Source organism: Aptenodytes patagonicus, chromosome 2 (genome assembly GCF_965638725.1).
Source record: "Aptenodytes patagonicus chromosome 2, bAptPat1.pri.cur, whole genome shotgun sequence".
Taxonomy (NCBI): domain Eukaryota; kingdom Metazoa; phylum Chordata; class Aves; order Sphenisciformes; family Spheniscidae; genus Aptenodytes; species Aptenodytes patagonicus.
This window is the reverse complement of record NC_134950.1, coordinates 139337828-139361684: the sequence shown is the minus strand read 5'-3', so window position 1 is coordinate 139361684 and position 23857 is coordinate 139337828. Positions and strand designations below refer to the sequence as shown.

General features: G+C 38.3%; 1 protein-coding gene across 1 annotated transcript in view; it reads right to left on the bottom strand.

The window, feature by feature from the left end:
• The window catches only part of MEOX2 (mesenchyme homeobox 2), a 55801-nt gene that overhangs the window by 15082 nt on the left and 16862 nt on the right, over nucleotides 1-23857 (bottom strand). The window lies entirely within an intron of this gene.

The window sequence follows — 23857 nt, the reverse complement described above, 5'->3', positions numbered from 1 at the left end:
AAAAAAAAAAAAGGACCAGACATTTATAAGTTTGGGTATGATACAACACCTATAAATCCAAAATTAGCAGGAGATCAGTAGGAGTATCATTAGTCAAATTCTGGCCTCATGAACCATCTTAAAAATGTCACAGATAAATTCACACTTCAGCTGCTGATTTAAATAGAAACCTGCATCAACATCCAAATGAACAGGCCCGCAAGAAATCACTCCCTGGGACTCTGTGTCAGATGAATCATCACATGCCTGAGACTGTCCAACTGGCCAGTGGGTCTGGTTTCAAAACTACAACCAACTATCTATGTTTTCACTTTTCGTCAGTTACTCTGTTGCTTGGAAGGGAACTTTTTTTTTTTAATGAGAACTGTTGATGTTTGACCCAGTGCTTTAGTCATTAATTTAAAATGTTTTAAAGCTAATGGATTCAAATCACCAAGCCTCTTAACTTTTGCTGACATGAAACACAGGACTTTGCTTCAGACGTGGTTGTACTGCTGGTGTGTATGGCTGAGGGTATCCACCAATGTTGTTGAGTGGGTTTGGGAGCTGTTCAACCACAACTGGAGCAGGGATTTTCTAGGATAGGACTCCATTAGATAGCACACCAATTGACTGTAGTGTGGGGCAAGGTCCATTATCCAAACTCAACATAGAAAACTTGATAGATCAAAACCATCTTAAACCTAGAAGTTCACATTTCTTCCTTCATATTAGTTGGCAAACTAGAGTCACTATAACTTCTCTCCACATTTTTCCGTTGCAGGAATACGCACGTTGCTTTTCTTCCTTGAAATTTCCTCATCTGCTGCCTCATCATAAGGTCCAAATACTATGTAGATGACCTGAACTTAAATACTTAAACCCCTATATCAGCATTCCAATGAATCACTGAAGAGAGATACCAAACTCGTTTTTCTTAGCATTTGGACTTACCATTCTTATACCACCAGAGACATGTTTCCTACATGTTTGAAAGTAAGTGGGTGTGCATACTGCTTATCTGCAGTACAACACAGAAATGTATTTCATGCAAGTCATTGCTAAAGTCCTCTTAAGTGTCTTGGTAAACCTGTGCCTGTGTGTGAAGCCATGAGCCAAGAAGTCTTCCCATGTCAGTACTTTCTGTAAGAAAGGTCCATGGCTCACTGGTTTCCAAACTAAAGGTTGCAACCTTAAATAAAAGTAATGCACCTACAGATGACACTGACACCATAGTGAAAATTCAATACTAGAAATGAAGATGTAAGCCTGGAAACGCAACAGAAAGTGAGGTCAAAGGTGTAAAACCTTGGTAGCTACTGCTATCATGAATGGTCAAAGGGAAAAACTTCAGGAGTACCCATCCAAACATCTCTCAGGAGGATACTGATCTCTGTAAGTAACTGAGACTTATAACACAAGCAATTTTTCTGCAAACAGATGGTTCCATGAGGAAAACAGAATTACTGTACAGCCAGTAAAACCATAATGAGCCAAGTCATCATTCAGGTTAATACTCATGGTTCTGAGTTCCCAATTTACAAATGCGGTTAGCATCTCAATTCCAGGTTCCTGGGATACTGATGTAAGGAAAGGGAAATGTAACTGCATGAATAGCATTTGTCCTTCATCTTTGCCAGCACAGAGGATTCAGCACTGCTAGCAATGCTAGCCCACACAGGTCCTGGGCGAATATAAGTATGCTTGGACAGCTGGTTATTTAGACATCTCTGCCATTGCTGGATACTACCTTTAAGTCAATGCTGGAGTGTAAGTGCCTGTCAGCCACAGTTTTGTCAGCAGTATAATTTCATCAGCAGACTGACACAGTGGAAAAGGTTTTTATTTATTTGTTGTGAATGTCATTGAATGTATTTGTAATAGTCAAGACACTCCAAAAAACCCCACATGATATATTCAAATATTGCTGAAAGCAAAAGTTGAAGAGGTACACAGAAACGTGAGACAGGTACAGAGAAAGCTGACTCCCTCTCAGTACTGAGGTTCATGCAACAGAACAACTGTAATCCTAAGAAATCTGTTTCAGCAAAGATCTGGCCAGCAAGACAATGGTATTTTGCTTAATGCATTTGAGATTTTAAAAATATATCTAAAAAGAGACTTAGATGGACACCAGTTAGGTGAACACCAGTTATGAACTCTTGCTGTCATCTGACTTTCTCTGCTGCAGTGTTGCTGTGGTTCATGTACAGATTGCCTTTTTTTTCCTATTGACATCATACTACTTGGATTAGTAATTTTAGAAATTTTGGTTGTTTTAATTTCCAAAGCGGTAAATCTAGGTTTTCTGATTGTTTCTTTTTAACAGTCTCTATAGAGCCAGGACTGGGAGCTCCCATCTCTTTCTGACCTTCAGGTCTCTGTTCACATCACCTGACTAGCTTCCCTTTGGTGGAAAATGGGTGGGAGACTTGGAAGAGATTTTTGGCAGAACTCATGTCAGCCTACATCTGTTTTGCAGCTGTTGCAACTAAGACAAGAAAAAAGTCCCAACCACCTTAGTTTTCTTCTACTGGCTGCATCTTATGCCAAATGGTAGGTGTAGAGGCAGAGAACAAAGCCGAGGGGGATCTAGGTTACACTCCTTGTCTCTCAAAAGGCACACATAAAATACATACAGATGGTACAAACCACTTGATGAAAAATACAGCAATCTATATTGCCTGTCTTCCGCCTTCTCCCAGACAAATTCTGGCACACTCTCAGAACATGTAGCCTACATGCAGGTATTAGTACTTTATCAGTCTCTCTTTTGCAAACCTTTGTTCTTTCGATGTCAAGTAATGCAGGCAGTTAAACACTGCTTTGAGGGATGCAGGTCATACCTCTTTCTCAGAACTGTTTTTATCAGTTTTCAAAAACTCTAGGCATCATCTTTAACATCTCCTGATAGACAAAAATGCTTGTTGGTAACTGATGTAGAAGGTACCATTTGGAAAGACATTCAAAGCTATAAATGACTGTTCTACAGATCTTTGGAGGCTTAGATTTTTCCTAAGTTTAGTAATAGCTCAAATTCTTTTACAAAAAATCATTATTAATTATTCCCCATCCTCAAAAGTTACTTCTACTTTACTCTAAGGAAAGGATTGCTATCCCAACATTTGTATTGTCCCGCCACAGTTCCTATTTCCTTCTCTCTACATCATTGAGAGATGAAGCATACCAAGCAAACACAGGATCTAACTCCTATGTGTAGAATATGAAAAGTGGTAATTTTGGTATTTTTGCTTTTGATGCATGCCTAGGAAAAAAAGGACTGGTCACAGAATAGGGAAAAGAGACTGGTCAGAATATCCGTGATACAAAGATCTGCTGCTAACTGGGTAGGGTCAGAATCACAGGCAAAATGTGCAAGAAGCACCCACTATTTTTTCTTGGGTTAGTTCAACAGCTGACGTACCTTCATTTCTCAGACAGAAATGACCTTTCAGTTAATACCTGCAATGGAAGATCCCAGACAAGAATTTTCAAAAATAAGTCATATTGGTACTGCTCTATTAGCAGTTGCAGATGGTTTTCAGATCCTGATATCCATACTGACAGTGAGTAGTGACAATAACCACTAATGATTTGTGACAAAAAGGCCATCGGAATTTCACCCCTAGAGTTGTTATTCAATGTCCAGGTTTTCAACTTTCACTCACATCTTCCAACACTTACTCTCAGAAAGCCTCTACCATGAACAACCTATTTCTAGATTTATTTCACTATAAATTTATAGCGAATTTGGCTAAATTAAATTTTCTTAATTGCATACCTTCCTGTAAATGGTGCTCAAGTGTTTGCAGAGAACAACTACTACATCGTTATTTACTTTAAAATGAAGCAATCTATACAAAGTAATCAATGCAAAAAGCTTGTTACTTCTGAGTAGTTTAATGCTGTGTGAAAGAGCATTTCTTTCAAACTTAACTCCTCTACATTTGTTTAAATCACTAACATGTAAACAAAAGCTTTAGAGCTTCTAAACATCAATAGCACACAACAATGATGTGATTCAATGCAAAATGCTTTTCTTTTTTTTTTTTTTCCCTTCAAGATATTGGCAATATGAACTTAGGGAAAAGTACTTTAGTATTAGAGCAATAATCTAGCAAAGTATCATTAATCTGAAATACACATACGAAGAAAATAAGCAACTTTGTACTATTACAGTTGCAAAGGGGTATTAGGGAGAGGACAACTATATTTTTTAATGGTCAGAAGTACATACTGGTATACAGGTGAATTGCCTAATCTAATTGTTTCCGAGGCTTTATAGTTAATTATATTTTCTGACAAAATGAAATAGTTCACTAAGACACAAGCAAGGAGCTGGCATAAAAGTCTCCAATATGGTTCGTATTGTTTCACCAGCAGCTACGTGTGAGAACAAGATTTACCCAGAAATAGTAACTTTCAAACATTTTTGACATATAATAGAGAAAACTATGCAGTTTTTCCATGACTTTTTTTTTCTATTTTCATTTCAAAGTTGCTCAGAATTCATATGTAAACTTACCCTGTGTCCAAAACATTGCCCATTGCTTTGCAGGATCCTAATTTAAATCCTTATTCCCTACTTCTGAGTATAATCTTTGTACCAAAAAAATTATTTAATTCCTGGGCTATACAAAACTACATAGTTATGCTTACTTTGATGTACCTACTCTTATTTGCACCAGTTGTGACTATGCAACCAAATGCTGCAGACTTAATTAATGTAATTTTGGTTCATAATTTTTCTTCTCTTTAAAGTCATTTAAATAATATTCTTAGAAGATTTTGCTCAGTTAAAAGTACAGTTCCAAACCACTGAACATATTCAATCTGAGTGCCTCTTTTGAGAATGTCATTAAAAGTATTTCTGGAGCTGCAATTCACTAAATGTATTTAGAGAATCCTTTCTGAAAATTGGAACAAACAGCATTGTCATTTCCATAATTCACAACTCTGCATGTGCAAATGGCCAAGCTGCACAGTAGCACAAGTACGACGTCAAAATTAGATGAATCCTTCTTTTCATTCTAATGAAAGCAAACTTTTGTTTGCTTATTGAATTAATGCTTTCTAACCCAGTCTGTGACAATTTACAATTTAAAAGAGCCTCATATCCACTCCCAAAAAAACCATGAACTGGCACAGCAAAACCTGTGGGTATTCTGAAACACACTATATACTGTCCTAAACCATTACCTACTAGTTGTTGCTGCCAACTTTTTTTGTTATTACTGCCTCCTGAAAGTACAAGTCTAGGAATTATACTGCGGTATCGGAAACACTGATTCATAACACTGTGATAGCTAATGGTGCAGGCTCTTGAAGATACCTATGCTGGAAAAGTGCTTCTGCCAGGTCATCTGATCGATCTAACTATATAGCATGTACATGTCACTTCTTCAAACCGTGCAAATATGGAAGACAACATATGAATTCTCTCGTATGAATAATTACACTAGTTAGTAGATCTTCATGTGGAAGATCTACTCTCAATCTCAAAAGTTTGTATAATTCCAGCTTATGTTAGGAAAGGAGACACAGGATTTCCCTTAAAGAAACTTTACAGGCTGCATTTTAATAGGACTTTATCTAGTGGGACTTCCAATTCCCATTTGGAGTTCTGGAGATATATCTCTTACATGCAGCATCGAATAACATACACGTGGAGATTGTTTGACTATTTACTGAACCATTTTTACAATTTGCTTTCATGTAGAAGAGCTTCATTAAATGAAGGTGAGAGCTGCCAGCACCACCTCCCCACAGATTAACAGTGAGTCCTCCTGAGTAAGAGTTAACCTACAAAATTAAACCAAGAAATTTTCTATGCAGAAGCCTCTTAGAACAAAGACATCCAAGTGGAGAAAACGGTAGTTGAGATAGGAATTTATATACTCCTCCTTCCCTTGGGTCTCACCTCCTAGACATCTCCCACCAGAGGCTCTTTCCTACCCAAAGGAAGCAGAATAAAAGTGAAGAGCGACCAAACCCACCCCAAACACTGTGCATGCCTCAGTCATCTTCATTGGGCTGATGAAAGCCCTTCCCTGGACAGCAGCTGTATCAGAACTCCAAGGAGGCATTAAAATACTCCTTTTGGCCCTACTTCATTGTATAAAAATACGTAGGAAAATAGATTTTTTCTGCAAAGATGGTACATGAAAGATCTAAAGCACTACAAACTGTAGGGAAGTGACTGCTTAAGAAGAGAAAATAGCATATGACACGCAGAACTTAGATAATCACCTCTCAACAAGTCTTATCTCCCTAAAATGATGGGTTGTAGTTTTCATTTTAGCTTTGTGAAGCAGGGAGACCCTTGTCCTGCCAAAAATACTAGAGCAGCCAACATAGGCAGTGTTCTGGGACTCAGGTTTAACAAAAGGCCATATTTAATTCCTGTCTGAAAAAAACTCCCAAACCTAAAATACTTTAATGATAAAGAATGCACTCTGGATGATTTAATCCTTTTGGCCAGTGAGCTTTTTAAAGAGATGCTTTCTCACAAGTATATCTAGATCTGCCTCTTTGTCATAGTTAAAATACAGTTGAGGTTGCTCCACTTTATATGACATAAAACACTAAATATTTAGCTTAAGATATTGCCAGCAAAAACAGAGATGAGGCTAAGGAATGGAAAAATAGGTTGCAGTGACTTGCTGCTAAGAAATATATAGAGAAATTATACCAGTATGTATCCTGCATGTGCTATCTAGAATTTAAATATTGTGAAAATAGTTATATTTTTTTTTTCTCTGTAAAGCCAGACTGCCACTGTTAATATTAAGAATCCAAGGTACAGTGGGGATGGGAACATATGCCAAGCAATGAGCTTTACAATCCTTGTTTCTACATTAACTTCTTTATATAAATGGCCATTAGTTTTACATGTTTTCAAATTTATATTCAAAGTCCCTTGCATTTAAAGCAGCAGTACATTCCACCGCAAGACTAGCGATGTCTGCTTCCCCAATAACAATCAGCTTTTGCTAATAATTCTGTTGCTTAGAAAGTTCAGACCTTGTGGATATTATTCTTCGAATCTGTGAGTAAAACACTTTTAAGGAGGTGTTACAAACTTGGTTACTCCATGTAAAGATCTCAATTATTTAGTTTTCAGATATCATTACAATAAATCTTCATTGTGAATTTCCAAATATCCTTCTAATAACCAATCGTTGTGTTATATGCTATTTTGCATATAACACAATGTTGTATGTTGTTACCCATATGAAAATAGACTTCAGTTTTTTTACACAGTCACTATAGTCACGTTATCCAAAGGTTGCTGAAATCAAAGTGCAATTTCCAGACTTCACCAAGTGTATAGCCTTATGCTCTTTCTTCCTTAGCTGATGTGCTGTATATAGACAGTGACATTGCCCCCACTCCTCACACACAAGACATTACATTAAGAAAAAGTAAAAGCCAGAATCGATAGTAATTCTTGTAGATCTTGTAACAGCCCACATCATTGTGCCACAATATGTACTTCACTAGAGCAAATGGCCTAGAAAAGAGTGTGCCATTTGGGCCAATTTCTAAGGATAGGCCAAGTTCTTCCCCAGATTACAGTGGGCAAGCTGGGGCAAGCTCAAGAATTTCAGTGGAATCGCTTCTCAGTCACAAGGGTCTCAGAGCCGATTTTAATCCCATTGTAAGTCTTAGCTTACTTTGTGTATGATCATGAGAAGTCTTGAGTTGATTAAAGAAAAGTATTTTCTTAGGCTCCTACGTATATATTTTCTCAAAATATACATGCAGAACTTACGGTCAAAATCTTGCTGACTTCTAAGTTTGCTTTTTTAAAAAATTTTATTGCAATTGCTTGAGCTCCTGTCCGAACAAAAAAATAGTTCGCACATAAGCCAAAGAATCCAGACTTTTAGTTTTCCATACTTAGCAATAAAAGTTGAAACACTCACAGAAGTTTAATACAGTTTCTTTAGGGCTCCATATTGCTTTACTCACCCATCTTTCCAAAGCAGGTCTTCAGGATACAGTTACACAAAGGAAAATATAAATGAGTACCAACAATTCTGCTTTAACTCTTTCTAAGAATTATTTTGCTGCTACAGGAAACAGGAAGCCATTTCATAGTGGTATTTTTCAGTGTAGTTCTTCCACGTGTGTTACACTCGCTAATTTTTTTTTCCATTCATCATGGAACACATTTCTTTGGAAATCCTTAATGATGTAGTGAAAATTTTATATATGTTGAACATGTGACAGAAAAAAAACAGTGTCTGGAGCAAATCTAACATCCAATATTTCTGCTTAATCCTCTGTTAGTGTGTCTTTTCTCCCTTCTTTTTTTTTTCAATCAGTCTGCCTCAAATGTTTTTACTTTTTCTAAAACCTGTCCATTTGACACACTCATAACTGGCCTCTGCAGTGTATGTAGCACCTTGCAGAACTGCAGGATCACAAATCACCTTTCATTTCACAGTCTTGATGAGTGTCGCGGTCCTCACAAGCAATTTCACGTGGTCGTTCCCTGCCTTGGTGGCTGCCCCTGTTAGACATGGCTCAGCTAGTGTGGCATTACAGCTTTCAACATGAGGCACAAGTTTAATCCCTGTCTGGGTCGTTAAGAAATATCATAGATTTCTGTGCAGATTCATATGCCTGCATATGTTTTAGTGACATGTTTTGTAAATCTTATTATCCCTCAGAAAGCATTAAAATGAAGCCAACAGGCCCAGCTGTGCTCATAACGTACCTTAGTAGATATCCAGATTTTTTTTAAGAACAGAAAACACACGCACACACGCACACACTCTCCTACCAAACAGGGTTGCTGTTCTGGGTGTATTCTACTATTTCATTCACAGTTTACTTTACAACATTGTGCTGAAGTATAACACTAACTATAAAAAAGGAAAAACAGTGGAAAGTACTTTCCCACATGCAATTAAATGGAATTACCTGTCTTTCAGGGGAAACCAAAATAAAAAGGGTTATAAAATAAAATTTTTCAGATGTTTGAACTATTTATACCATTGGTTTTCAGACCAACCGCGAAAGGTTCATTTTTCACTTAAAACTATTACTATCTGTTAATACTAGATAGAAAACCTCCTGATGACTACTTTAGAAGTCCTGACTATCAGCTGTTTTTGACTTCAAGTTCTCCTACTTAGCGGCATGCCACATTTTCCTTTCTTTGTGTTTTCTCAAATGATTATCGTAAATGCAGAATCCATTTAAAACACCCAAAGGATTTGTCATGTTTGAAGCTAACACAATTTCCTTTTTCAAACTATAGTACAATTGTTAAGGAATGGAAAAATGCTCACATAATTAAACAGAAAACCCAAAGTAGTTCTCTAAATAGTATATTGGGTAAAGGAAATAAATCTGTAAAACAAATAAAATCTAACAGTGCAGGTTTAAGTTTTCTGCTAAATCTATTTTACTATTAATTTTACAGTCTAGGAGAGCTTTTTGATGAATAATTTTTCTTGATTGCTAACAATCAAACTTGTTGTATGGTTAAAGTTTGTGACTCATAATGGAAAGCTTTGGCAGGGTGCAATAAAAAAAAAACCCTTCAACTTTGATGTGAGCAAAAAGCTGCAACATAATTGTTTGGAGTACTTCCTATTAGTTTAAGATTAGAGTGCAAGAAAATATTTACTATATATCTAAGAGGGGAGGTCACTTCAACTACAGGTTCAAGTATAGCTTCTGAGAAAGTAAACTTATATGCCGTACTTGTACTGTCCCCTTTTGTATGTCTGTGATAGAGAGACTATAGTTAAAGTAACTAAGAGGTCTAAGCCTGCTTTAATCATCTAAAATGGACTGCTACTTCCAAAGTAGTCGATATTCCTTACATAGTCTTAATTTTTAATTTGGAAAGAGAAAGTACAGTAATAAGGGCCTGATTTTGCAAACGTGTACATAAAGTTCAGGTCTCAAGTGAGCACTTTGAGAACAGATATTTTTAGGAAAAAGGAAAAAAGAAAAGAATCCGCCAAAAGCTAAGAGCATCCAATAATTAAACCACAAGTCCATAGTCAAATCAAAAGGTCATTTTGTCCCCAGCTTCATTTCCAACTCCTTTTCAGTAATGGAAAGTCTTTCTGTGGTCACTATACTAATACTATACTAATACAAAAGAGAGGCCATTTGGCACACAAATGTTAAATAATATGGCCTGGCTGTTCCATCATTCACCTCACACAACTTGCTGAGTATAAGCTGGAGAAGAAAGGCCTTCCTGGTAAAGTAATGTGCTAGTGAAATAGTCTGACAATGCATGTCAAAGCATAGTAAATCCTATATATGTTTTACAAGTATTTGTTTTACTCTTTTAAACAAAGCTCATTTTAAATACCTACCTCTACTGGGATAAGAAAATTAAGAAACATTCATTACAATTGAAGATACAAGTTGGGTAGGTATAACTTTTTCCTCCATCCTAAAAGTTGTAACACCAAAAACAAATACAAAGGTTATTTAATTCTTCTGTAAAACAACCCACATCAGTCCCCACATTCTCTACTGTGATCGGTTGTCACCTCCAGTAATGGTTGGCAGGCTGGAGGTAAATCATCCCCCCTTTTGACTCTGAAAGTGTTGAACTCCATCTTTCTAAGAAATGAAAATTGCTGTTTTATTTCTTTGCTCTTTCTCCCGTCCATATAATCTAGGGTTGATGCAATACTTGAGATTATCAGATCACAGAAATAGGGGAAAAAAGCGCAATAAAATTATTAGCACACCTACTGGAGGATGTAGGAGTGTACTCTAAAAAGCAGAGACTTGAAGCAACAATAAAATCCAGTATATATACCAGTAACCAGCAATTCCAGGGCTGGACTTTGTGCAACGACAATGAACGCTGCATTTGCCAGTGCTAATGGGGTGAGGAGGGGGAGGTAGAAAAATCCCCCTCTGAACCTCAAAAAATACCTCCTGAACTCTGGTCTGGCAGCTCTGAAAAAGAGTATGTAGCAGCTCCAAAAGGGCACAAATTCAAGAGGTATATTAAGAAGTGGAATAAAGGTCTGCAGCTTTCCAGCAAAATGAGTTACAGCAGTTAGACACGAGCTCGGGGGCGTTACTCTTTTCAGTAGAAAACTTTATTCCATCTAATTTTAAACTACGCAGTCACAGAGTTTCTGCCCAACTAAATAAGATGATTGGACATTACACTATTTTTATCCAGGGTATCTTATTTTAAAATTGCACAGCTTTGAAAAACCTTAATGCCAAGAAAGGAGCTTTTCCAATCTTTTTTACCTATTGATAACCACCCTGAATATGGGCCTCTCGTATCCCTGCTCAGGATCTTGAGGCAAAAGGGATGCCTGCGAATGAGGGACCGTTCGCTTAGCACAACCATCCCTGTGATATACTAGCTGATAGTTTCTATTGATATAAAACAAAAACTGAAGCATCCGCTCTCCATTGTCTGGGGTGAGACAAAGTGTCATGAGGCAGATGTAAAGGTAAGAATTGAACAACCTCATTCCCTCTCTTACCCGCTTTTCTGCTGAGAGCTCCTTAGCAACACAGCACTTTTAGGATTCATCTGCTTGCTGTCTGGTTATTTAAAAAGTCCAACTAGCATGACTTGCATCTCCCTTCCTTTCTGCTGTCCCTAGTGACTCCAGTCAGTATAGCAAATATCACTAAAGCTTGGATTTATTGTAGATGCTGGACTGAGCATGCTCCGGTACAGCACAGCCCTATGAAAATGGTACTTGTTGAATAACTGCACCGGGTTGTTTTACACTGTTGCAATGTTTTCCAGGGGATTTATAGGCCTCTGGGGCACTGAAAACATGGAGCAATAGCTTCTTCCACAGATGTAAACATGAGTTTGAGTAAATAGTTAATTTATGCTGGTGTTAGAGCATTTCATGGATGTTCCTAGTCATAAACAAGCTTTCTCCATCTTTCAAAACAAAAACAAAAACTGGATATTGACATTCTCTATTATCCAAAACCCCAGCTTGCTTATTAAGCACAATTGGACCCAGTTCATTTCATAGAATCATAGAATCAAGGAATCATTAAGGTTGGAAAAGACCTCTACGATCATCGAGTCCAACCGTCGACCCAACACCACCATGCTCATGAAGCCATGTCCCTAAGCACCACATCTACTCGTCTTTTAAATACCTCCAGGGATGGGGACTCAACCACTTCCCTGGGCAGCCTGGTCCAATGTTTAACCACTCTTTCAGTAAAGAAATTTTTCCTCACGTCCAATCTAAACCTCCCCTGGCGCAACTTGAGGCCATTTCCTCTCGTCCTACCGCTAGTTACTTGGGAGAAGAGACCGACACCCACCTCGCTACAACCTCCTTTCAGGTAGTTGTAGAGAGCGATGAGGTCTCCCCTCAGCCTCCTTTCCTCCAGGCTAAACAACCCCAGATCCCTCAGCCGCTCCTCATAAGACTTGTTCTCCAGACCCCTCACCAGCTTCATTGCTCTTCTTTGGACACGCTCCAGCACCTCAATGTCCTTCTTGTAGTGAGGGGCCCAAAACTGAACACAGTATTCGAGGTGCGGTCTCACCAGTGCTGAGTACAGGGGCACGATCACTTCCCTACTCCTGCTGGCCACACTATTTCTGATACAGGCCAGGATGCCATTGGCCTTCTTGGCCACCGGGGCACACTGCTGGCTCATATTCAGCCGGCTGTTGACCAACACCCCCAGGTCCTTTTCCAACAGGCAGCTTTCCAGCCACTCTTCCCCAAGCCTGTAGCGTTGCATGGGGTTGTTGTGACCCAAGTGCAAGACCTGGCACTTGGCCTTGTTGAACCTCATACAGTTGGCCTCGGCCCATCGATCCAGCCTGTCCAGGTCCCTCTGCAGAGCCTTCCTACCCTCAAGCAGATCAACGCTCCCGCCCAACTTGGTGTCGTCTGCAAACTTACTGAGGGTGCACTCGATCCCCTCATCCAGATCATTGATAAAGATGTTGAACAGGACCGGCCCCAAAACTGAGCCCTGGGGAACACCACTTGTGACTGGCCGCCAACTGGATTTAACTTGTCTCAGATTTCACAAATCTGAGACAAAATTCAAAAGGAAAGGAGGTTAAAATGTTGGTCTGTTAGGGTTATGACTATGCTGAACTCATGTAAAAGATAAAAGAGCATAACATGCTGATATATCTGATGTTTTTATGTAAGACTGCCTTGTTTCCATTAAACAGTGAAAAGACAGCTACTGTTCAACTGAAGAAACTGATGGAAAATCCTTATTACTATATAAACAGTGGTTTAGACATAAAAAGTGTTTAGTTTATGCATCTGTGCATTTAGCTGAACACTAAGCTTTTTCTAAACACAAATTGGTGCCTTCCTACTCCCATCTATTTTCACTTTCTTTTTGAAAGCAGGAAATCTGTGTCTTCTCATGCCTCAAAATGTAAAACAAAAAGAAATTAATGATTTTTGTATCATGTGTTTTACCTAACCCCCTAAAGAATTGCAGCACATTGCTCCTAGAGTTGTAGTTTCCCTTTAAAGTCTGTCTTGTCTTTTTTTTTTTTTACCTTATTTCCAAGGAAAACTTTGGTCTACCATCACCATAAACGACCTCATTGGTTACATCATCTATTTATTCTATTTTGGGATTTAGACTGCTTGCTTATTTGGTGTTCTGTCATTCAGCTGCTTATCCAGACCTAAAGCTGAAGAAAAAAATCTCATAGTCATGCAATTACAACAGAATGTTCTCATTTTACTTCCTTTAGCTTTTAAGTCACATCAGTAAAAATGTATACATAAATTATTTTTTTTAAGGATGGCTTTCCTGATTCCACAAATTTCACCTCTTTCAAGCTGATCTAGTCCCTATTGAAAATTCAGTATCAACCCCTTTCTCTCTTCATTCACTTTCATGATGTCAGTCCTTCAAGTCCTTGACATAATAAAAGTTGTCTTGCAGTAACTGCCATGCAAGTTAATCTTCAGTTTTGTGGACAAAATGAGAAGACATTGATAAGACAAGGCTGAAAACATCAAAAAAATCACCGGTCGTTCCTTCTCGGATTGCATCAGTGGTGACCAGATAAGAAGTTCAGGTTAACCATCCTCCTTCAACATATTAATGAGCATTAATTCACCCATATATTAACATGCAAGTCAGACAGCCTTATCTGTGTGGATGATGCCCTGTTTGTAAATAGGACCTGCCCCCAAAAGCTACTGAATAGACCAACACTTGCTTTTGTGCATCTTAATACATCAAAAATGCCTTTTAATCAGTTAAGAACGAATTCTGATTTGTTTTTATTTGATTTGCTTTAACTAGCACTGAGAGATAATAGGAGCCTATTTCAGACAGTGTGCTACTACTTGAAATTATTCATCATTAATTCTCAGAGAAGGGACACTATCAGGACACTAATGCATGACCCTACTAAGCCTTAAAGGGAAATAAATAAACAAATACATTTTTATAATGCTACTTGGAAAAGACTGGAATTCAGTCAAAGACTGAAGAATACCTGTCTCAGCTAGTAAGACTAGTTCCCTAGCTATGAGGACATTTGTTTGGTTCAAAAACTGTAGAAAGAGCCCAGAAGCTCTTTCTTTGAAGGAAAACATGTATGCACAAATAGAATGAAACAGAGAAACTTCCGAATATATTGTTCTTTAGTATTAGTGTAGCAGTGTTGCTTAAAGGGCCTCCTCATTTTACTGGGCACTGCATATTAACAAATGAAAGTCCATGCTCCCAAGAGCTGACAATGCATTTATCGTATGCTGCACCTCACTTCTTTGTGGTGGTAACAAACAAGTGAAAACGTTGTCACTGCATCCCAGCTATCATCATCCTGGGTATTATACCAGAGCAGGTTTTAAGGAAAAACTGAGGGAAAACATCACAGTTCTGAACATCCTTCAACTTAGTCTCCCAATTCATCTAACTGAAAACAACAGTTCCTGTCTTGAACAAGACTTTGATCCTTATTCTAGTAAGGTGTGGCAATAACTGGCCAAATTTGTATAGTTACATATTGTTTTGCATATAAATAGTATCACACGAAATTCACATTTTAAATAACAGATCTGGGGGAAAAGAAGGGCAAGAAGTCAGATTGTTTATGATCTAGTCAAAGGTGTGCAGACAGGACATAGGATGATGTTCAAGTCACGTCTCGCTGAGGTACAACTGCAGAAGCAACGGCAACACAGTCTGTTTCTCTGAGTCAAAATGGTCTTAAGTGGTGCAATTCTGAAATTCCTTACAGTATGCTTATCACAAAAAAAAGTACAATTTATCTCAAAGGTTGCGGGAAATTAAAGAATCATAGGAAAAGGTCAAAATATGAAGTGTCCTCAGACTTGTGTTCAGCCAAAGGGTAAGGAAAGAAAACATGATGGGGTCTAAACCAAGAATGAAAGGACAAAAGTGACATGAAAACATATATGTAGTTCTCAGCAAACCTTTGTAGACTTTTGTGAGAAGGTAAGCAAACCTTTCGTGAGAGCTATGTCAACAGATACTCAGGTCCACTGAGCTACACAGTAATTCAGTTGCTTTAACATCTGAAAGTACCAGTCTTTGTTGGTATAAATGAGCTTATCTTCTACATGACAAATTGGCAATATGCAATGTGGGTATGATCTATTCCTTTTATAAATTAATAAGTCAAACAGATGAAGAGATCCTTATACATAGAAATCTGACCTAAAGCTCCAGAAATATATTTAGGAAGCAGGAATACAAGCCACAATCAACCAAAAATGGTTTCAGGGTGGAAGCAAGTTCTGAAATTATAGAAGCATCATTGCAGATGCAAGATAACCATTTATCAGTAAGAGAGCTATGAAAATCAGACATTTATTTTTAGGCAACTCATACGTCAAGTTGCCCAGGGGTAAAATCACTTATCAGTATTTAGACTTTCATCTTCCTAAGCATATTTAGAAAACAGCCATTTTGAAACTCCCTTTGCACACAGGAGATGTTTAGGGGAACCAAAATCATTTTTAAAACTTGGTAAAAGAACACATATCGTGTATGAAAGCCATTAGCTCAAATCCAGTTCTGAAAACCTATTTACAAATCACAATCCCACGGAGCACTCATACAGGATATGAACAATAAGTTATTTCACAACTCTCAGCAATGTGTGTGTGAAAAGAAAGAAGTGGTAGAAAGTGCTCAGAAAAGTACACTGCCTTTTGTACCCATTTTTCTAAGGAAAATGACCTTCAATGACCCACAATGCTGTTCCAGATTAGTCGTTCTCTGCATCTTCTGCTGCTATTGATCATCAAATTTATCTATCCCATTTTTAACTGGTTATTACACACAGACTTTCCTCTCAAATCCAGAACCTTGTGAACCATTATGAATAAAATGTCCTGGAATATCTATACCATGCCTTTCTCAAAGCATTCAATAATTCTACAAAAGTACTTAAGAACCAGTAAGGCAGTAATGTTGAGATGCCAAAAATGATGTTCAGCTCCTCATTTACCCTAGATCAATATTAAGAAAAATGTAGGAGATGGCAATGTTATATCCGGTACAAATCATCACTTGGACAAAGCATAGCTGACTCTAGACAAGACCAAAGTACTTGTCTGAAATGCTTCCTTCTCTCTGAATGCCTTCCGCCTCACCCCCCCCGCCTCCTCCTGATGTTAAGACGTGCAGGCAGATGCCCTTGTCACTGCCTATCCTCTGTGTATTTGCTTGGACTGATTCTCACTGTGCTTAACTCTCACTCGAGATGATGAAGACTATGCCCCGTCCTAGCCGAAACAAAGCAGGCACCAATGAGCAGAGTTTGCTTACTGATGTAATGCATATGTAGGTATTAAGTCATGCATCCTGAAAAAAAGTTTGAGTTGATACATAAACACACAAGTAGTCTGCTTAGCATGAAGATTCACATGACATACCACTTTTCTTTCCTGCTCTGTGCACTGGCTCCCCCTTGAAGTAGAGAGTCTACCTCAAGATCTCTCTCTAACTATTTAAAGCCCCCCCCCCCGAAACAGCTTGAGCAACCTGGCAGCATTTTCCCTCCAAGATATGACTTTTCTAAGACAACTGTGTTCCACTGAAACAATTATAAAACTTAGAAGTATGAGAGGCTTACAAATGCAGAGCCAGGTCTTTTTTCCCACCAAGACTGAATCTTCATTCCCATAAGAAAAGTGTGGCTCCAGAATTCATGGCTTACAGGAGCATGTTAAGCTCACTTAACTCTGGTTTAATAAGTTATGCACATACATGCAACACAAACAAAAGCTGTGTAGTACACACAAGAAGAAATTAATTCTTTTCTGCCATATTAATATACAGAATTAATGAACATGACATCTTTGGGTTCTCACAAAGTAGCTTAAAAACTGTTAATTATTTCAATTCATCACACCCTAAAAGTACTCAACCAGCATAAATAAAAGTAGTGAACCAGGCTTGAAAAACTGGTTGTAGCTTTTGCTCTGAACAACGCCTGAAATTTTTTGATGCTTACCTGGAGCTTGCCCAATCATTCCAAACCTAGGTTTATGTGACTGGATTAATTCTTAGAAAAGAAGTATCTTTCTGATTGGATTTATACAGTCTGCATGATACTTTTTTCTGGGTCACTTTTTTGTTGGAAGACAAAGTAAACAGGAAACTCCCAAGCATTTAACTGTTACAAAACTAGCTATCAAACCAAAGACAGAAGTTTCAAAGTTCTGAATTCCAGGATTATTTAAAATGGCTTGAAGATCCCATTTTAGCACTACCTCATCCTACTATTTTTGATCTGGAAAAAATCTGTTTCTTCACTGCCTTCTTACAGCTTCAGAGATATTCAATGAATCAACAGGGAAAGTGATCCCTGTAAACTGTTCAGTAAAATGTAAAAACATTCTTTACAGTTGTCATATAACTAAAATTCCTTGAAGTTCATGTAGTGTAGAGCTAAGTGTTTAGTAGCCCTCAAATTTTCCTTCTACCTGTAACAAGGTGCTTTAGCAGTTACGTAAATAAATCATCTAAGGACATAATCCAAGAACCCTTATGCAATTTTTATTCCCACGTCCTTTAAGGTATACCTGTGCTTATTCAATCTTATGGGGTTTTCCCCTCTGTTTCTTTTATAGATCAGCTTGAAAGTGGCAAAACCAGGATTTCCATCTATGCAGAAGTCTACATGCTACCAGACTGATAAAAAGATACAGGTGTGCAGATGCTTCTTCATGTGTACAGCCATCAGCCTTTATTGTTAATGATGGGCCACAAGTCTTTGGGAAACAAACAAACAAACAAACAAACAAAAAGATGACAACTGGAGGAGAAAACAAAGATGAGGCATGACCAGACTTTGTACCTTCTACTTCATATTACCTCCATTCCCACCAGCTAGATTTGGAATATAGCATTTTCAGGAAATGCAACTTTTATAATCTCTCCTGTTCTCGCCAATTCTTCCCACCGTTTCATTATTTATTCCTAATGACCACAAATTATGCCTGTGATACAGCAAGACCTAAGCAATTGTGTAGTTTCAACAAATAAGCTGTGCTGGTTTTGGCTGGGATAGAGTTAATTTTTTCCATAGTAGCTTGTATGGGACTATGTTTTGGATTTGTGCTGAAAACAGCATTGATAATACAGTTATTGCTGAGCAGCGCTTACACAGAGTCAAGGCCTTTTCTGCTTCTCACACCACCCCACCAGCGAGTAGGCTGGGGCTGCACGAGAAGTTGGGAGGGGACACAGCCGGGACAGCTGACCCCAGCTGACCAAAGGGATATTCCATACCGTATGACGTCATGTTCCACATATAAAGTTGGGGGAAGAAGAAGAAGGGGGGGGGACGTTCAGCGTGATGGCGTTTGTCTTCGGAAGTAACGGTTAAGTGTGATGGAGCCCTGCTTTCCTGGAGATGGCTGAACACCTGCCTGCCGATGGGAAGCAGTGAATGAATTCCTTGTTTTGCTTTGCTTGCATGCGTGGCTTTTGCTTTACCTATTAAACTGTCTTTGTCTCAACCCACGAGTTTTCTCACTTTTCCCCTTCCAATTCTCTCTCCCATCCCACTGCAGGGGGGTGGAGTGAGCAAGTGGCTGTGTGGTGCTTAGTTGCCGGCTGGGGTTAAACCATGACATGTACCTTTTCAGGACTTGAAGCTACCAAAATCACATTTGAAAAGTCATCTCTAAGCACTTTTTCAGAGTGTATATGGATTCATTTTGGGATATTTTGGCAAATGCAATTTGGAAACTAATCCCAGTTTTATAAACAAGTAGTGTATTTTGTAGGAATTGAACTGTTATAATCATGGCAGACAGATACATGCCTTTCTTTTCCTCACTTTTATTCTGTTATTGACAGAAACATCACTTATGTGGGATTAAACGTGAGCCAGGAAATATATATTGTCAACTGGAGCCCCAAGTTATTTCCAGAAGTTTTCCAAATTAGATCTGGCATCTGGCACTACAGCAAGTGCCATACTCCTTTTGGTTTAGTTTTACACCATTTTACCATGGGTCTGTTTTTACATCTCCCTGTCACTCCTGCAATCAATTATAAGTCCAGAGAATAAGAAAGAAAGGAAGCAGGACAGCCCCATCCCACCCTCACATGGTGTCATGTGATGGGGTAAGCTCCTGGCTCAGGACAGGGTGTGGTGAAGCACATCCCCCTGGATCCGCACAGCACTGTCTTTCTCTCCAGTTCCCTTCAACCCTCCAGTATCTTCCCACCAAGGAAGGTAGAGACACTTCAGCACTGTGCTGGGAGCGTGCAAACACCCAGTCCGTGGCAGGAAAGGGACAGATACAGGAACGTTCCCTTAAGCCACTACTGGTAAAAACATGTAAATTTTTTTAAAAGTCCATATTAACTTATAAAACACAGTGTATATACACAAAGCATCAGAGGACAATCCGAATACAGGGGTTAGAATAAGAGTTTGGACAGGATATAACTGAAGCCTGTGTTTATGCTTGCAGTAATTACAAGAATAGTTTCTACCTTATCATGAGTTCAAAATGTGAAGTATTAAATTTGCTAGCAATAAAAATAGAGTGGAATGTCAGCATGAGTCTGAAAATAAGTCACTTAAAAGGATTTGGATAAGAACAAATTAAATATTTTATTTATAGGACTAAAAGCAAAAAAAAAAATTACTGGCTGTGGATCCAAATCCAAGATAGAACTTTTACTGAAACTCTAATAATACTGTTTTCCAACAAAGCAAAAATGTCATTGGAAATACTTATGTTAAAACTCTTAACAAGCATCAAATGATTTAAAAACAAGCATAAAAAATAGAATGGATAAAGAAATATGAAAGGTTTTTCAACACTATTTATAAACTATGTTGTAAAGCTGTCCCATTTAAAAATTCTCATTAGCTTTTTGCTGGGCCAGGGGTCCACCCCTAATGAAGATTCATTAGATTTTCCTAAAAAAAGTCATCTTTCTTCTATTACTGATTGTTCCTGTCATAAGTTCAGCTTCCGTTAGCAGTTTCTTGTAGTTTTCATATTCACAGACATTTGTACAAGTCAAAGTCAGTGTTTATTAGGAAGAAAGCTTAAAGCTACTTTGCTGAAAATAACTGCAAATTTTTAACAGGAACATTTTCCTTCACTTTTATGAAGACATAAACTATAATCGTTAACCTAAAAATGAGTTACAGAACCTAAACCCAAGGTTTTTCTCCCTTCACAACAACTACGCTCGCCTGTCAGAAGCTTAACTTCCACAACCTTTTTCAGCAGTGGAAGTAGTTCAGCAGAGAGCAACCAGAATGAATTAAGGACTTGACTAGCTTTTCAAGACTAATTTTTCACATTGAAAAGAGGTAAAAGATAAGACTTAAGCCACAGATTGTTAGGAAACAGAGACTGCAATGAAATAAATCCCAGCTCAAGAGTAAAGAAAAAGCAGATGCAAACTTACATGTGAAAACACTTGGTGCTAAAGGCAGTCAAGGCACAGAGAGGTACCCTATGGAATGCAACACGAGTGCAGCAAGCAGAGGACCACCTGGTTCAAAAAGGGAGCCAGAGAAGTGTGGAGGTCAGAAACATGGCGCCAGGCAAACAACAGCTGACTCAATGGACGTCACGGACCTAGAAGAGCTTCCTGGACTCTTTCAAATTTCCTCTGTCCCTGTGAAACTGGCTTTCTTTAAGTAGTTTCTAAGGGCCTGCAATTCATTTCTTGGCTAAGCAAGCTCACTTTCACTGAACACAGCGATCTGAGGTTTGTTTGAATTCCTGCTGTGTGGAAATCTACTGTACTTTCTAGCAGGTGTGAGAACACTGAGGCTCCTTCAGTTGCAGCTCATTTCCACTTACTAACTACTTTATCTCCGTGGATGAAGCAAAAGTGACTTTTGTGTTTCCTGGCAGTCTGCTGCTTCAAAGAACCTAATAGTGATTTGTTTATTTCAGAGGAAATGGAGACCAGTCAGTGATGACAGATTTATTGGTTAAATGGACATCACAAAAAAATTTTCATGCAGTACAGGCTGGCTCTAACCACACTATGGGAACTCATAGTAAGGGGTGATGTGCATTCCAGAAATCCAGTCCTATTTAATCCACTCCACTCTAATCTGTACATTTATATAGCACCCTTCACACAATTTCCTAGAGCTCTGTACAGAAAAGTAATAACCACTGCACTGAAAAATATCCAGGTATATTGATGGCCTACATTTAGACTTGAAAATACAGCACAAGGAGCCAGACTGTTGAATATCTCCTGGCAATGAATCAGTCGGTGATAGGCAAGAAAAAAAATGGGTGTTCCATCTCTTCCAATTAAATCTCAGGATAGAAGAGAAGTTCTTAGTTATGGAGAGACAATTCACAATATGGCAATTCACAACAGCTCCTAGTGGAGGAGAATTTTACATCAGGGCAATGAAACATGAAAATTGATATGAAACTTCAGTGGGACCCAATATAAATTGTACAATATGGCTGATCAAACTCAGTCCAACAAGAGGAAAAGGCACAGGGTTTTCAGCAGTTGATTGGTTTGCAATGCATGAAGGCTTACTCAGAGAACTGCGTAGTCTCGATGTGAAAAATAAATAAATAAAAACATTCTAGAGCAAGATACTACCAAATTTATGTTGCTATAGTCTTCAAATGCTAACTGAATGTGATATTTGCCTCTGTCAAAGAAGGTAAAATAAATTTCTGGATAACATATAGGAACCTATGTTGAAAATCCCAGATAACCTGACAACTGCCCATTTTCTATAAGGGTGAGGAACATTGATCAAGGCAAGCACTGAGATCCAGCCAGTCAGCAGGGCATTCCATTTGATCTGGATTCAATTTCAGAAAAATGTCTGGCTGAGGTCGTGCATCAGCCAAACAAACACACCATTTGGAAAGAAGCTGGAATATTTGTTGAGGCAGAGAAATATATCTGTACATCACCTCTATACATATGGTTGGCTAAAGCACATCTGCCAATAATTGGCTCAAAAAATCATCAAAATTATAAAAATGCCTCTATTTAAGATGATAAAATAAAAAGTGTTATTTATTCTTTGGATCAGTAATTCACCCAGCATTTAGTAACTGGAATTATCATTGCATTTTGACTCCTCCTACTCTCCAGTCTAGCTTGACATCCTGAATGGTTTAGTTCAGTTTATACATAAGGAACTGTAAGCTAGTTTTGCCCATATTACAGCCTGAAGATCTGAAGTATGGCATAACTACAGCACTGTGTAAAGATTATTGAAATTACTCTGAAGGAAATGAAACCAGCAGGTCTACACAGGGCCTCCTGTAGGGAGTATAGTCAGGGTGATTTGCCCAAAGTAACGTCCTTGCTTCTCAGCAGGGGCAGTTTGCCTGGCAAAATCACGATGCTGACCTGTATGTGCTAACTTCCAGCTCTGGAGGCTGCCTGGGCGCTTCGGCGCAATGTTCTAGCAGACAAGAAGTCTATGGCAGAGTTGGAAACTCAACTTTTTTCTCCTTGATTTCTTTCCAGTGTCTTATTTCAAAGCCACTCATCTTCTCTGCTTTTGGGGTGCAGGGTAGTATGGTGGCTTCTTTATTAAAAATTAGTCTTCTAAACCTACTGATAGTCCCCTTCTTTTAGTAATTATATCTAAATTTTAAAAACTCATAACACAAGAATGAAGTCCAAAGGAGCTTTTGAATCAAATACAATATCTTATACAGCCACAGCACAATAAAAGTTGAAATGGTATTTTTACTGTGTTTGTATTTGTGTGTGAGTGTGTGTGCATGTATACAGAACTTGTGTAAAATTAAGAGCCAATTTTTACTATCTTTTTTTAACTGTAAGAAGGCACACTAGATGCCCTATTTGATCTTGATTTAACTCAATCTTGCAATTATGTATACTTTAATAATCTGTGTATTATGAACCTTAAAGTATAAGCACAATGATTTGCAAGCATCCTATACACTAGCCTGACTCAAGTTTTCTAGGACTGGGAGCTTACTTTATAGAAGAAAGTGTACAGCTCTGGTTTCTTTAAAATATGTTATATTTTACAGGATAGCCAGCCTAAAGCAAACAAAAGCATATGACTATACTGCATTTTTCAGAGAATCCACACGCTGGTTGAAGTCCTTGAAAATGTATTACCAAAGCATTAGATGCAGAGAAGTAGGTCCCCAGTATGAAAGCAATGTGAGGAACACATATTTTTAAAACTCAGGACATGCTGAATGGCTTGCAGCCCTGCAATATTAACAATAGATCTCTTAACTGTAAGCAAATGCTTGAAGGATATAGATGAGGGACAATTCTGGAATAAAATGTTTACAGTTAAAGTTCTACAGCCAGGAAGAGATAGGCTAAAGCCTAAAAGCTGCCTCAACACAAAAGGATCAGCTTTCAAGAAAGCTGCACACTCGACTGTTACCAT